This window comes from Triticum aestivum, chromosome 1D, assembly GCF_018294505.1.
Source record: "Triticum aestivum cultivar Chinese Spring chromosome 1D, IWGSC CS RefSeq v2.1, whole genome shotgun sequence".
Classification (NCBI taxonomy): Eukaryota; Viridiplantae; Streptophyta; class Magnoliopsida; order Poales; family Poaceae; genus Triticum; species Triticum aestivum.
The window spans coordinates 162885749-162899357 of NC_057796.1; the positions used below are offsets into that span (position 1 = coordinate 162885749).

General features: G+C 40.1%; 1 long non-coding RNA gene across 4 annotated transcripts; it reads right to left on the minus strand.

Annotated features, from left to right (window-relative positions):
* Positions 1-2308: 2308 nt before the first annotated feature.
* On the minus strand, positions 2309-7847 carry LOC123180843 (uncharacterized). Of its 4 annotated transcripts, none has more exons than XR_006491308.1 (3): positions 5375-7847; positions 4166-4340; positions 2309-3692 (listed from the first exon to the last, which is right to left on the minus strand). It is a non-coding gene; the product is annotated as an uncharacterized lncRNA (long non-coding RNA). The 4 variants fall into 4 exon arrangements; XR_006491306.1 differs by having other exon boundaries at positions 2309-2632; positions 3580-3692; positions 4166-7847; XR_006491307.1 differs by having other exon boundaries at positions 4261-7847.
* Between the last annotated feature and the right edge of the window lie 5762 nt (positions 7848-13609).

Genomic DNA, 13609 nt, shown 5'->3' on the forward strand with positions numbered 1-13609 from the left:
CAGCTCTTGCTACCAGGCCCTCTTCCTTGGAACCTGCGAGGAACCACATTGGAAGCTCACATGGAAATCTTGGGCACCGCTTCGCATCAAGTTCTTCATCTAGCTCGCTCTTCAGAACCAGTGCTGGACAGCGGAGCGTCTTGCTAGACACGACCTGCCTCACGAGCCTGCCTGTGCCCTCTGTGACCAAGAAGACGAAACGCTGCAACATCTGCTGGCTGGCTGCTCCTTCTCCTGCCAGGTGTGGCATGATATACTTGCTTGGGCTAGATCTCCTACGGACTTGCCGACCGGAGACACCGACTTCCTTGCGTGGTGGGCATCTTCTTGGGCCCTCGCGCCCGTTGCCGCGCGTAAAGGGATATCCTCCCTGATCATCCTCACTGCTTGGTGGATTTGGAAGCACCAGAACGGCTGCACCTTCAACGGCGACCGACCCTCTGTGTCTCATCTATGCTCCATGATCAAGGACGAAGCGCGCCTGTGGGCTCGGGCCGCCGCCGCCGCGATTAGTAACATCATCCCAGAGAACTAAGATAGGATGTTTTGGGGATGAGCAACCCCATCTGTTTACTCGACGACCACTTCCATGCCTTCCTTGTGTACATGTGTCGTCCTAATCTCATGCTGTAAACACTCTCCTTCTATCAATGAAAAGATACACATCCTTAGCGTATTCACGAAAAGAAAAAGTTTGCTACTTCACCTATATTTGTTACTGATAAGGATTATGAATTCTCTGTTGATCCTGAGTTAATTACTCTGGTTGAAAATGATCCTTTCCATGGTCACGAATCTGAAATTGTTGTGACACATCTTACTAAACCGAATGATATAGCCACCATATTTGGTCATGAGGAAAAAAGTTCGCTACTACTATATCCTTAAGTTGTTTCCTTTCTCATTAAAGGGTGATGCTAAGATATGGTTTAATTCTCTTGCTCCTGGTTGTGTGCGTGGTCCCCGAAATATGATAAATTACTTTTTTGAAAAATATTTTCCTGCTCATAAAAAACAAGTTGCTTTACAGGAAATATTCAACTTTGTGCAAATTGAAGAAGAGTCTCCCACAAGCTTGGGGGAGGCTTCTCCAATTACTTAATGCATTTCTTGATCATCCTCTCAAGAAAAATGAAATACTTGATATCTTTTATAATGGACTAACCGATACTTCTAGAGACCACCTAGATAGTTGTGCTGGTTGTGTTTTCAGGGAACGAACTATTGAACAAGCTGAAGAACTATTGAATGACTAGTAGAATCTCCGTGCGTTGCCACGTGCTTTTTAAAAAATTTAACTGGCAGCATACGTTTTTAGATTCCCTAGTTGTATATGTAGCATGTCAACTTTTACATATATAGAACAGATGGGCAGTAATAGACGAAAAGTAATTTAGATCCACTTAAAAAATTAAATCCACTATGATTGTAATGTATTTGATAAAGCAAATTGCAATTCAATGATGTATACGTAGAAAGACTTATTAGATCCAATGCACAAAACAAAAAAGTGGTACAAAAACATTAAACTCTTTATTGTGCACTATATAACAAATAATAGATAACACTTAGACGCCTTTTTATGCTTAACGCCGATCGTCTCATGAAGCATGCCCATTGTTATTATTAATTAATTAAAAACAACAAATGGAGGATTTTGTTCCCTTTTAAACAAATGTTCCAAGATACTACAACCAAAAAGTTGAGTTCATTATGCAATTACTTGGCAAACTATTTCTTGTGAAATTAGGCACTTGGACCATACATGTTACCATTTAGGATCTACTGCGGAAAAGGGCTTACCTCCTACCATTTAGGAACCATGGCAACACAAAATATTTCAGCCTTTCCCATCAACTATTCGTAGCTCACAAAATTTTGGACAGACCTCATATATTTTTCTTGGCTCAAAAGGTTTGAGGCCCCTCTAGCAACACTCAACTTACATTAAAGAGTCATCGATCTAGTGATCATAAATGTTCCAAGATACTACAACCAAATTCTTATACATATTTACAAGCACTTGTTCTTGTACATATACCAAATTCTTATCAGAACCTTGATGCGACGCTTCAGGTGTTGTTCAAAGGCCCACTAATTTAGTAGTACTCTGTTGCTTCCCCCAACCCGACGCCTGTCTACCAATTCACAAAGCTAGTGACGAGAATCTAGAGGTTGTAGTTGGTTTAAACAATAACATAGCTATGTGGAGTCGTTGGCAGCCCACCACCCTTGCCAGAGCTCAGTGAAGCCCTTATTGAACTAAACACATCAAAACATACCAACTTAGAAGATTACCCGTGCTATCTAAGTTTTGAACTAAATATATTTGACGCCCATCAAAAACAAAATCTTTCATTTGTTTATATAAGAATATTTTCTAAGGTCTTGGCTTCACAATAACATAACTGAAGTTAGCAAGACATTAGCCTCGACTCTAACAAGAGTTTCTCCTTGCTAATAAATACTATTTAAAAGGGCATACAACTATATAAAGAATGTGTTCAAAGGTCTACATGAATAGAAAGTAAAGACAACGGGAGAACAAAGTCAGAACACATCCTAAATTATTTGTGCTTGTCGATGAAGGTCTTTAAGTTCGACACAATCACCTTGACAATGCCCAAGATGCCTAGCAGGTTAAAGAAAAAGCAATACATAAGTAAGAAAACGAGAATTTGAATTAACCTGCCTAAATAGAAACATCCAAGTTCAAAAAAGCCTAAATGCTTCCCACAATGAAACTACAAAACAAGCTGACAAACTATCATTGGAGTAGTTTCACCGTTTAGTGGACAAAAAAGGGAACAAATATATTTGCCTCATATAAATGCCCCAGTGATATTAAATCATAAGATAGACAAGCAAATAAGAAATCTTCTACTCCCTCCGATCCATATTAATTGCCGCACACTTAGTAAAACTTTGGCAAATAAAAGGGTTTCACAACATATACATTCCTCTTCAACTTTGTACATACCTTTGTCATGGCTTCTGATCGTAGGAATGGCATTAAATTCACTTAATGTCTTGAAGCGTTGAGAAACATCAAAAAGTTCCTTTTACAAGCAATGTTTTTACATCTTTGAAACCCAAAGTGCATCGCTTTCTCTATTTCTTTGAGAAAGGATTGTCATAAAATTGCCAAAACTTTATTAATCAAAGGTTATATCATATTCTATTGCACGCAACAGGAGCTCCATTATGAGTAGTATAGGTGTGAACCCTGATTCTTAAGTAAGGACTATATTATAACTGGAAATCACAATTTCTTCACCTATTGATGCACGCTCTTCTTGCAAAAAATCCGTACGTTCATTTATTTTCACCATGCAACTCAACTCTACCAGTTTTTGGTGCTTTATAGTAGTACCACAAAACTTCACTTGACAATATACAAACAATATCAATATACCACCGGCTAAAAAATGCGGACACGTTTTTTCAATCAAACAAAGATGTACTCCCTCCATAAACTAATATAAGAGCATTTAGATCACTGTTTTAGTTATCTAAACGCTCTTATATTAGTTTACAGAGGGAGTAATTTCTCAATATCAATATACCAAGAATGCTTACCCGTTGTTGGATGTTCTCCCTATTTTTCAAACCCTCTTCTATATTTCCATTCGCTTCAACTTCTGAAATCTTCATGTTGCACAAAGAAAATGCAGATGCACCTTCAATCCGACCTGATTGCCATAAGAAAAAAACTAAGTAAATAAGAAATGATAATCACATTCCAAACTTTTTAACCACACGTGTGACATATGAAGAAATCATATAGGAAATGCATAGTACATAAAGTGCATGTGTGCTACCACAGAATAGCTTGTTTCATGAATAATTATCCAAAAGAACTATTCAATTTTGCGGAAGATTAGCATATTTTTCAGAGTATTTGAATAAATATAAAAGAAGGAATATAACATAGAAGATGAAACTCAATATTTTATGTGGTTAGAATTTAGAGCAAAAAATATACCATTCAGTTCTTATGATGCAAAGAAAATATGAGAAGATTAAAAAAGAGGATCAGTAAGGACATAGTACAAGATGGTCTTCTCCTCTGAAACAAACAGCTATAATGTCTTGTTTATTGTCTTATGAGGTTAAAACATATGTCTACATCTATTTGAAATGTGTCACAACAATTTCATCTCACAATTTGATATGCTGAGCGACTGGTTCATTTATTACTCCCAAAAGATGCAAAATGCAACAACTTCATAAGTATATACTCCCAGCGAGAATTCTAACATATGAAATCTTTCCATTCACTTCAACTTCTGAAATCTTCATGTTACACAAAGAAAATGCAGATGCACCTTCAATCCGACCTGATTGCCATAAGAAAAAAAACTAAGTAAATAAGAAATGATAATCACATTCCAAGCTTTTTAACCACACGTGTGACATATGAAGAAATCATATAGGAAATGCATAGTACATAAAGTGCATGTGTGCTACCACAGAATAGCTTGTTTCATGAATAATTACCCAAAAGAACTATTCAATTTTGTGGAAGATTAGCATATTTTTCAGATAGTGTTTGAATAAATATAAAAGAAGGAATATAACATAGAAGAAGAAACTCAATATTTTCTGTGGTTAGAATTTAGAGCAAAAAATATACCATTCAGTTCTTATGATGCAAAGAAAATATGAAAAGATTAAAAAAGAGGATCAGTAAGGAGCTAGTACAAGATGGTCTTCTCCACTGAAACAAACAGCTATAATTTCTTGTTTATTGTCTTTCTGAGGTTAAAACATATGTCTACATTTATTTGAAATATGTCACGACAATTTCATCTCACAATTTGATATGCTGAGCGACTGGTTCATTTATTACTCCCAAAACTTGCAAAAAGCAACAACTTCATAAGTATATACTCCCAGCGAGAATAGGAATTCTAACATATGATTCTTTGAGATTGCAGTACCATACTCCCTTTGTTGGAAATAAAAGATGTATAAACTGTCAAAATAAAAGCTTTGTTTGTGAAAATAAAACATATAGCACCTCACCCAGCAAAAAAAAGATATAGCACCTCAGAAAATAGTCTTTCATGTTTATTAGCTTGTTTATGATTTTTGTACAGTACATATTTTTTTGTTTGGAGATAATTACAAAATCACAACCATAACGGATGATTATGTCATACGGTTTGTATACTATCAATATAAGTTAGTACTTAGTGTGATAAAAGTTTGAACTGAATCACACAAAAAATATTAACTATCAGAATGGATTTTAATACTAATTAACCTTGGTGCATGTGCATGTCAGCTGCAAAGGGAAGCGATGTCATATAGTCTAATTTATAATATTATAGACAGAAATTGGGATGGGGATGAGGATGCGACCCCTCACCTGTGTTGCCGCCTACACAACCTTGTTAGTTGCTAGCATCCATAGATCCTACTTGCCCCTTCGACAGGCAGCGTCCCGGAGAAAGCACCGTTCCGCTGCCGGCGCCTGGTAGGCGCGGGTGAGGGACATAGCGCAACTGGTGCACCCATGGGCAAAAAAAGGTAGCTCCCGGAGCGGTCGACACCCACTAGGCCACGAAGTGCCAGGCGAAGAGCAAAAACACGGTTCAGGACACCCATCACACCGTGCTTGGAGCCTTGGACGTGGGTGATGATGGAGAGGCCTAACGGACCCCATCGGGAATGGAAGGAACAAAGGATGCAACAACATTGGGGCATCAACATTATCACTCAACAAGCTCCTAGATACAAGCCCAATCCTCTAGCATCGTCCAACTCTGGTCCGGTTGTCGGGATGATTAACAATGACTCAGAACAAAGAAAGGGAGGCTAGATACAAGCCCAATCCGTGCAAGTAGCAGTGTAGCATATAATTTATCAGTTCTCACCTCCAAGAATCAATGGAAAATAGATATGGTCTGTAAAAGAACTCGGCGCACCTTGATGTCTCCAGCTACGTCAATCTTGAAGGGATACCACTCTGGGTTCATGAGCAATTCCTCCCAAAATGTGCATAGCCGAGAAGCTTCAGACTATATCAAGATTTGCGGACAAACTTCCAAAGGCATGCCAACAATAATGGCCTCTCACTCAATTGCCCCATGTAATTTACTTTATTTTGTCTACCAGCACCACCCATATCAAGAAATGTCTGAAACTTATAATGTCAAATTCAAAATTATAACCTTCCGCACTGTGTAGTATCTAATGTTGCCGGAGTGTGAAAATGATTATGTATATGACTGAACCTTGATGATATTAGCGTTGATATCTGAAATCTCTTCTTTAACATCCTGATGTTCGATACTTGCTTATATAATGATGTACCAAGTTCAGTATATGATAGAACAGAAAAAGCAAGAGAATAACAACTCACTATACTTAGGAAAAATCTGCAACAAACCAAAGGAGACAGAGAGAGATGTGGGAGCTGTTCAATGCATGTGCATGAACAAAAAATATGCATTAGCAGCTGCAAGAATTAAAATTGACATTGAAATATAAGCAACTCACTATGCTTGGAAGAAATCTGCAACAAATCGAAGGAGGTGGAGAGAGATGTAGAACTACAATACATGAGCATGAACTTAAAATAATATGAGTGCATTAGCAACTACAAGAGTAAAAAATTGCATGAACATATAAGCATCAACATTATCCTTATTCTATTTTCTGTAGCGCGCACACATAGCCCAAAATTGCATCATCACAAATAGCTTGAGAACTAATTAAGGAGAACAAAAGATGTGAGACGACATTGCCGGTGCCAGTGTCCGCATAGTCTACCACCCACGCTGCCACCACCATATGCAGATGGACAGCACCTGTTACATGTTCCCTTCGCTAGCACTCCAACTTCTGTGTCTTCCTGCTCTTGCAGCTCGCAGCAGGACCAAAGAGGGGCAGTGGAGGTAGAGGTGTAGAAAGATGACCACGATGGTGCTGCCATGAACACCACCTACCATCCTCTGAAAATGTTCCTATGCATCTTAAGGAAGGAAGAAACCAATCATGAAGAATCAGAACCACAGATCATGCTCTTTGTGTGCATTTATCAAATAGGTGGACTGCATAACCCAGCTTCCCATTTATCCACATACAGAGAGAGATGCACGAATAGAGGCATTTGGTTCTATTTTAACAGGCTAGTGCTGTATCCTGATGTTGCTCATTGGTAAGGAAAAGGATGGAGAGTGCACAGACCTTGAACCTGGTCGATGCGGAGGGTAGTGACATCTCCGGCGGTCGGTGAAGGCATGGCAGACCTTGCAGAAGATGTGCGCGGCAGCAGTCGGGACGGGAGGTCGAAGCGGCGCACCATGATGCCGGCGGATGTGCTTGAGGGGGAAGAGGACCATGACGAGCTTGTGATTCGGCAGCAGCGCGAGCGAGGAGGATGGTGGTCGCGGTCGCGTCCCACGGCGTCTCATCGCAGAGGATTGTGGGCTTGGGGCGTGGCGCGAACTCGATCCCACGTCAGCGGGCAAGAGATGCATGATGCGGTGCCTGCTTGAAACCCGCGATTGGCGCGACAGACCCGCGCCTTTCCCAGACTCCAGGCAATATTTCCCCTCACCAAGCAATGCCAATGCGCCGCCGCAGCTCGTCCACAACTGATGTGCCGCCGCAGTTCGTCAGCAGGCGACATCAAGTCAAAGCATTGTGTGCAGCGGGGTGATTCAGGGGAGAGGGGATGGATCGGGACGTGGTGAGGGATGGCGAGGCGACGCTAGGGTTGGGTGCGAGATGGCGGCGACGGCGGCGTGAGGAACCCTAGCGCGTGCGAGGGGCTCAGGGACAGGAGCGATTCATGCAGGGAGAGAAAGGGAGAGGCTCGCTGGGTGAAGCGTTTTTTCTTCGAGGGATGGGAGATGTGAAGGGCGACGGTGGGAGGGCGAGACGAAAAAAAACTAACGAAAACAAAACGGAAGAAAATGATGGGACGAAAATAAATCATGGAGACTATTCACCAAGTCAGACATTAGAGTAGAGATATATTGAGTAATAATAATGATTGGACTCTTCATGAATCTCCACCCAAGCCAACTCCGAAAGAGAGGGGTATTCTATTTCTCAGTCCTGAAGATATGCAAGAGGCAAAGAAATCTATGAAAGAAAAAGGTATTAAAGCTGAAGATGTTAAGAATTTACCACCTATTGAAGAAATACATTGTCTCGATGCCTCGACACAGATAGTAGAGGTAAATTCTCTCTATAGATTTGATGAAGTTGATACTTGATACATCTCCAACGTATCTATAATTTATGAAGTATTCATGCCATGTTTACAATAATTTTATATGGTTTTGGTATGATTTGATTAGAAGTAACCTGGACTGACGTTGTTTTCAGCAGAACTACAATGGTGTCGTTTTTTGTGCAGAAATAAAGTTCTCAGAATGGGCTGAAAATTTACGATGATTTTTATGGACCAGAAGAGACCCCCGAAGCACCGGAGCTAGATCAGGAGGTGACCGAGGAGGCCACAAGCCTGGGGGATGCGGGCATCCCCCTCGGGCGCGCCTCCCGAGCTTGTGGGCCCTTGGGTACCCCTTGACGTGAGACCGACGCCAAAAATTTCTATAAATACCCAAACCCCCAGAAAGAACCCTAGATGGGAAGTTCCACCGCCGCAAGCCTCTGTAGCCAGAAAAACAAATCGGGACCCTATTCTGGCACCCTGCCGGAGGGGGAAATCATCACCGGAGGCCATCTTCATCATCCCGGCGCCCACCATGACGAGGAGGGAGTAGTTCACCCTCGGGGCTGAGGGTATGTACTAGTGTGTTTGATCTCTCTCTCTCTCTCGTGTTCTTGATTTGGCACGATCTTGATGTACCGCGAGCTTTGTTAATATATTTGGATCTTATGGTGTTCTTCCCTCTCTACCTTCTCGTGATAATTTGTGTCTTGCTCTTTGAGGTTTTGTTATGTTGGATTGAATATTGGATTTGAGAACACTTGATGTATATCTTTCATATGGATACCCGTGGTGACAATGGGGTATTATATTGATTCACTGGATGTATGTTTTGGCACTCAACTTGCGGATTCCCGAGGTGACATTGGGGTAATCTACACATAGGGGTTGATGCACATTTTCTTCCTACATTCTCCGATAGAAACCTTGGAGTGTTTATTTGTTGCACGTTGAGGGATTGTTATATGATCCAATTATGTTATCATTGTTGAGGGATTTTGCACTAGTGAAAGTATGAACCCTAGGTCTGGTTTTCAAGCATTGCAATACCGTTTTTTCTCACTTTGTTACTTGCTACCTAGCTGTTTTTATATTTTCAGATTACAAAAACCTATATCTACTATCCATATTACACTTGTATCACCATATCTTCGTCGGCTAGTGCAACTATACAATTTACCATTGTATTGCGTGTGTTGGGGACACAAGAGACTCTTTGTTATTTGGTTGTAGGGTTGTTTGAGAGAGACCATCTTCATCCTACGCCTCCCACGGAATGATAAACCTTAGGTTATCCACTTGAGGGAAAATTGCTATTGTCCTACAAAACTATGCGCTTAGAGGCCCAACACGAGTCTACAAGAACAAGTTGTGTAGTAGACATCAATATCCCTTATACTAAATCTGCTAGTCAATACTTGGATGAATTTGACAACTTTATTGTTAAACAAGAAAACTCAAATGCATATGTTAGTAGAGAATTGAGACAAAATGCTTATATGATTGAATGCTTGAGTGACTATATGTTTAGAACTGTTAATGATCTCAAGGGTGTTAGTAAGCATGCTTCCATGATAAAAACTCAAGTAGAACAAGTTCTCAAAGCACAAAATGATTTGCTTAGTGAGATGAATGATCATGCTGTTAGAGTTACGACTAGGGGTGGTAGAATGACTTAGGAACCCTTGTATCATGAAGGCCATCCTAAAAGAATTGAACTGACTCTTAAAGAATTAATATTGATGCACCTAGTCCACCTAAAAAGAAAAAGAATGATGATAGGTTGCATGCTTCTAGTGAACTTACTGTAGACACACCTGAGAATCCAAATGATATTTCTATTTCTGATGTTGAGACACAATCTGGTGATGAACATGAGCCTAGTAATGATAATGATGTGGAAATAGAACCTGCTGTTGATCTTGATAACCCACAACCTAAGAATAAAAGATATGATAAAAGAGACTTCATTGCTAGGAAACATGGTGAAGAAAGAGAACCTTGGGTTCAAAAACCCATGCCTTTTCCCCCTAAAGCTTCAAAGAATAAGTATGATGAAGAATTTGAGCACTTTGTTGAAATGCTTAGACCTGTCTTTTTGCGCTTGCGTTTGACTGATATTCTGAAAATGTCTCCTTATGCTAAGTATATGAAAGATATTGTTACAAATAAAAGAAAGATACCGGAAGCTGAAATTTCCACCATGCTTGCCAATTATTCATTTAAAGGTGGAGTACCAAAGAAACTAGGAGATCCAGGAATACCAACTATACCATGCTCCATTAAAAGAAACTATGTTAAAACTGCTTTATGTGATTTGGGAGCCGGCGTTAGTGTTATCTTTTTCTCTTTATATCGAAGACTTGATTTGAATAAGTTGACACCAACTGAAATCTCTTTGCAAATGGCTGATAAATCAACTACTATACCCATCAGTATTTGTGAGGATGTGCCTGTTGTAGTTGCAAATGCTACTATGTTAACGAACTTTGTTATTCTTGATATACCCAAGGATGGCAGTATTCCGATCATCCTTGATAGTCCGTTTTTGAACACTGCAGGGGCACTTTTCATGTTAATGGTAATGATCATACAGTACACTTTCCAAAGAAACCACCTCAAGTGAATAGTATCAATTCTATTGGAAAAAATTCGACAATTCATATTGGAGGTTTTGAATTCCCTATTCCTATTGTCAAAAAGAAATATGAAATTCTTATTGTTGGGGACATGCATATCCCTGTTGAGGTAACCTAGTGCTATATGAAGATTCTCCAGTTTCATGTCATTCCGAAGAGGTTTGTTAATAAGACTTGATCAACCTTATTAATGGATTCCTTTTGACGGGCATGTGATGGATGAATTTAGTAAACACAACTCTACCCACTTTTTAATTTTTGTTATTTAGAATTAATAGAGTAGAAATGCCATGATCATGCTGTTTTCTGAATTATCTGTGCAATAAAAAATGCCCAGAAAATATAAGTTCTCAAATGCCCTAAAAAATTAATATGATTTTTTGTGTAATATTTTATTTTTTTGGCATTGAACACACCCCAGGGGGGTGCACATGTGAGCCACAAGCTCACAGGGCGCACCCACCCCCTAGGCGCGCCTAGCAGGCTTGTGGGGCCCATGTAGGCCCCCTCACTTATTCTAGCCACCCATGCACTTGCTCTTCCTCCAAAAAAAACCACTCCCTTGCTCAAACCCGTGTTCTTGCTCATCTTGCTGCCATTTTCGATCTCCTTGCTCGGAACTCCGTTTCCGAAACTTTTTGGGGGATTATTCATTGGTATGCGACTCCTCCATTGGCCCAATTAGTTTTTGCTCTAGTGGTTTATTATTTGCACATTTAGCAACTGTAGGTGACCCTGTTTTTTGAGCTTGCATGTCAAATTTATATAGTTCAAACTAGTTTTCGTGCTTGATATAGCCTCTAGACACTTGTAGGAGTAGTTGCTATTAATTTCGTCGAGTTTTGTTCAGTTTTATTTTGAGTCACTAAAAATTTCAGAAATTGTCATAGAAAAAGGAAACTATGAGGAGGTGGTTAAGGGGCTCATCAAGTCTTAATTCGGAGGAAACTCCGAAGGAGAAGCCCAAATACCATCTTCCGCGTGCGGTAGAGGTTCGACTGTGTGAGTGGCCGAGTGATTCATTCTTGAAGGAAGCGGGAATTTATGAGGATTTCTATTATTTGGCGAGTAATGCCTGCATAATCCCTTTCCTCAAAGATAAGTGTGATTAATACGTCCTACTCACTAATACCTTCATGCAAAACTTTCGCTTTTATCCTAGGAAGGAACCACCCATGGTAGAATTTAACTTGTATGATGTTCCTAAGGAAATGAAATTATATGAGTTTTGCAATGCTTGCAAATTACCTTATGAGGGCAGTCACAGTGGTCCACATCCCAGAGACATGGAGGATTTCATTTCTGAAACTACTATGGGGGAAGAGAAAGGACTGTCGGAAGCGAGAGTGGCCAGTTTACATTTTCCCGTTTTACGCTACTATGCACTATTTGCCGGGAGATGTTCGACTGGTCGTGGAGAGAGTGGAACTCTCAGTGCATCTGACCTTGCTATTTTACGCCATGCTTTATATGCTGATAGAACTTTTAGTCTCAGCGCAATGGTTGCTCGGCGGTTACACACAAACCGTTCAAAGGGTAGTATTTTTGGTGGTGTCGATGCCTCTCGCCTCGCTACATATTTCAAGATTCTATTAGGCATGAGGAGGAGGAGGAGATGCTACTACCCACGGAATATTTAGATTATGCTAGCATGGTAGCGCATCATTTTATTGACAATTATAAGCAAAGGCGACTTCGTTATAACTTAGTATTTAGCCAGGGGACTCGTGAGATTATTACTTTGCCTGCACCTTCTTTGTTCGACCTTTATTCAGGCAGGTACACTATTATGCCCGATGACATTTATAAGTACTGGAGCTTAACACAACCCCTAGTGCTTGAGCCAGCACCAGCACCTGGGTCGTACCAGGAGCCTGTTTACCAGTGGGAGCCACATGAGCTCGCCAACCAGTGGAACCCTCAGGACACTCCGCAGTACCCAGAAGAGGGTTACTTCGAGCCATGGCCATAGACCAACTTAGGCCAAAAGCCTAAGCTTGGGGAGTACGTATTTCTCACCGGCATTACGTTCATGTTCACACATCCATTCTAGTTGTCAGTGTTCATCCTTTTCCATTGTACAATCCATGCTAGTTTTATTTTTGCTTTCTTATTGTGTGTTTGATTTTTTTTGCAAATACCCAAAAATATTTCTCGTTTCTTTTCGGTTTTTCTTTCTGGTTTTATTTGTTTAGTAGTCCGCAATATTAAAGAAAACCCAAAAAGATTTCTTGTTCTTCTTTTGTTTGTTGGGAGCTTTCCCGTGTAAATAGTTTTTCTCGTTTTCATTTTTCCTTTGTTTTACTTTCTTTAGAAAAACAAAAACTCAAAAATATTTCAGTGTGTTTCTTTGAAATTCTTTTCTTTGGGTCGTAAGGAAGACCACGATGAAAATGTTGAATGGCCCTCATATGCATTATTGTTGATCTAACAAAGAGCCCATATCACCTTGTCTTCTCCTTTGAATAAATGTTTACAGATTCTAGCTTAGTCCACGACACGTGCACTCTTATTATTATTCACATCATTTGGTCATGCAAGTGAAAGGAAATAATGATGAAATGATCAAGGTGAAGAAAAGCTGGTATGAACTCGACCTATTTTGTTTTTGTAAATATGTTTAGCTCATTGATAACCCACAAGTATAGGGGATCAATTGTAGCCTCTTTCGATAAGTAAGAGTGTCGAACCCAACGAGGAGCTAAAGGTAAAACAAATATTCCCTCAAGTTCTATCGACCACCGATACAACTCTACGCACACTTGACGTTCGCTTT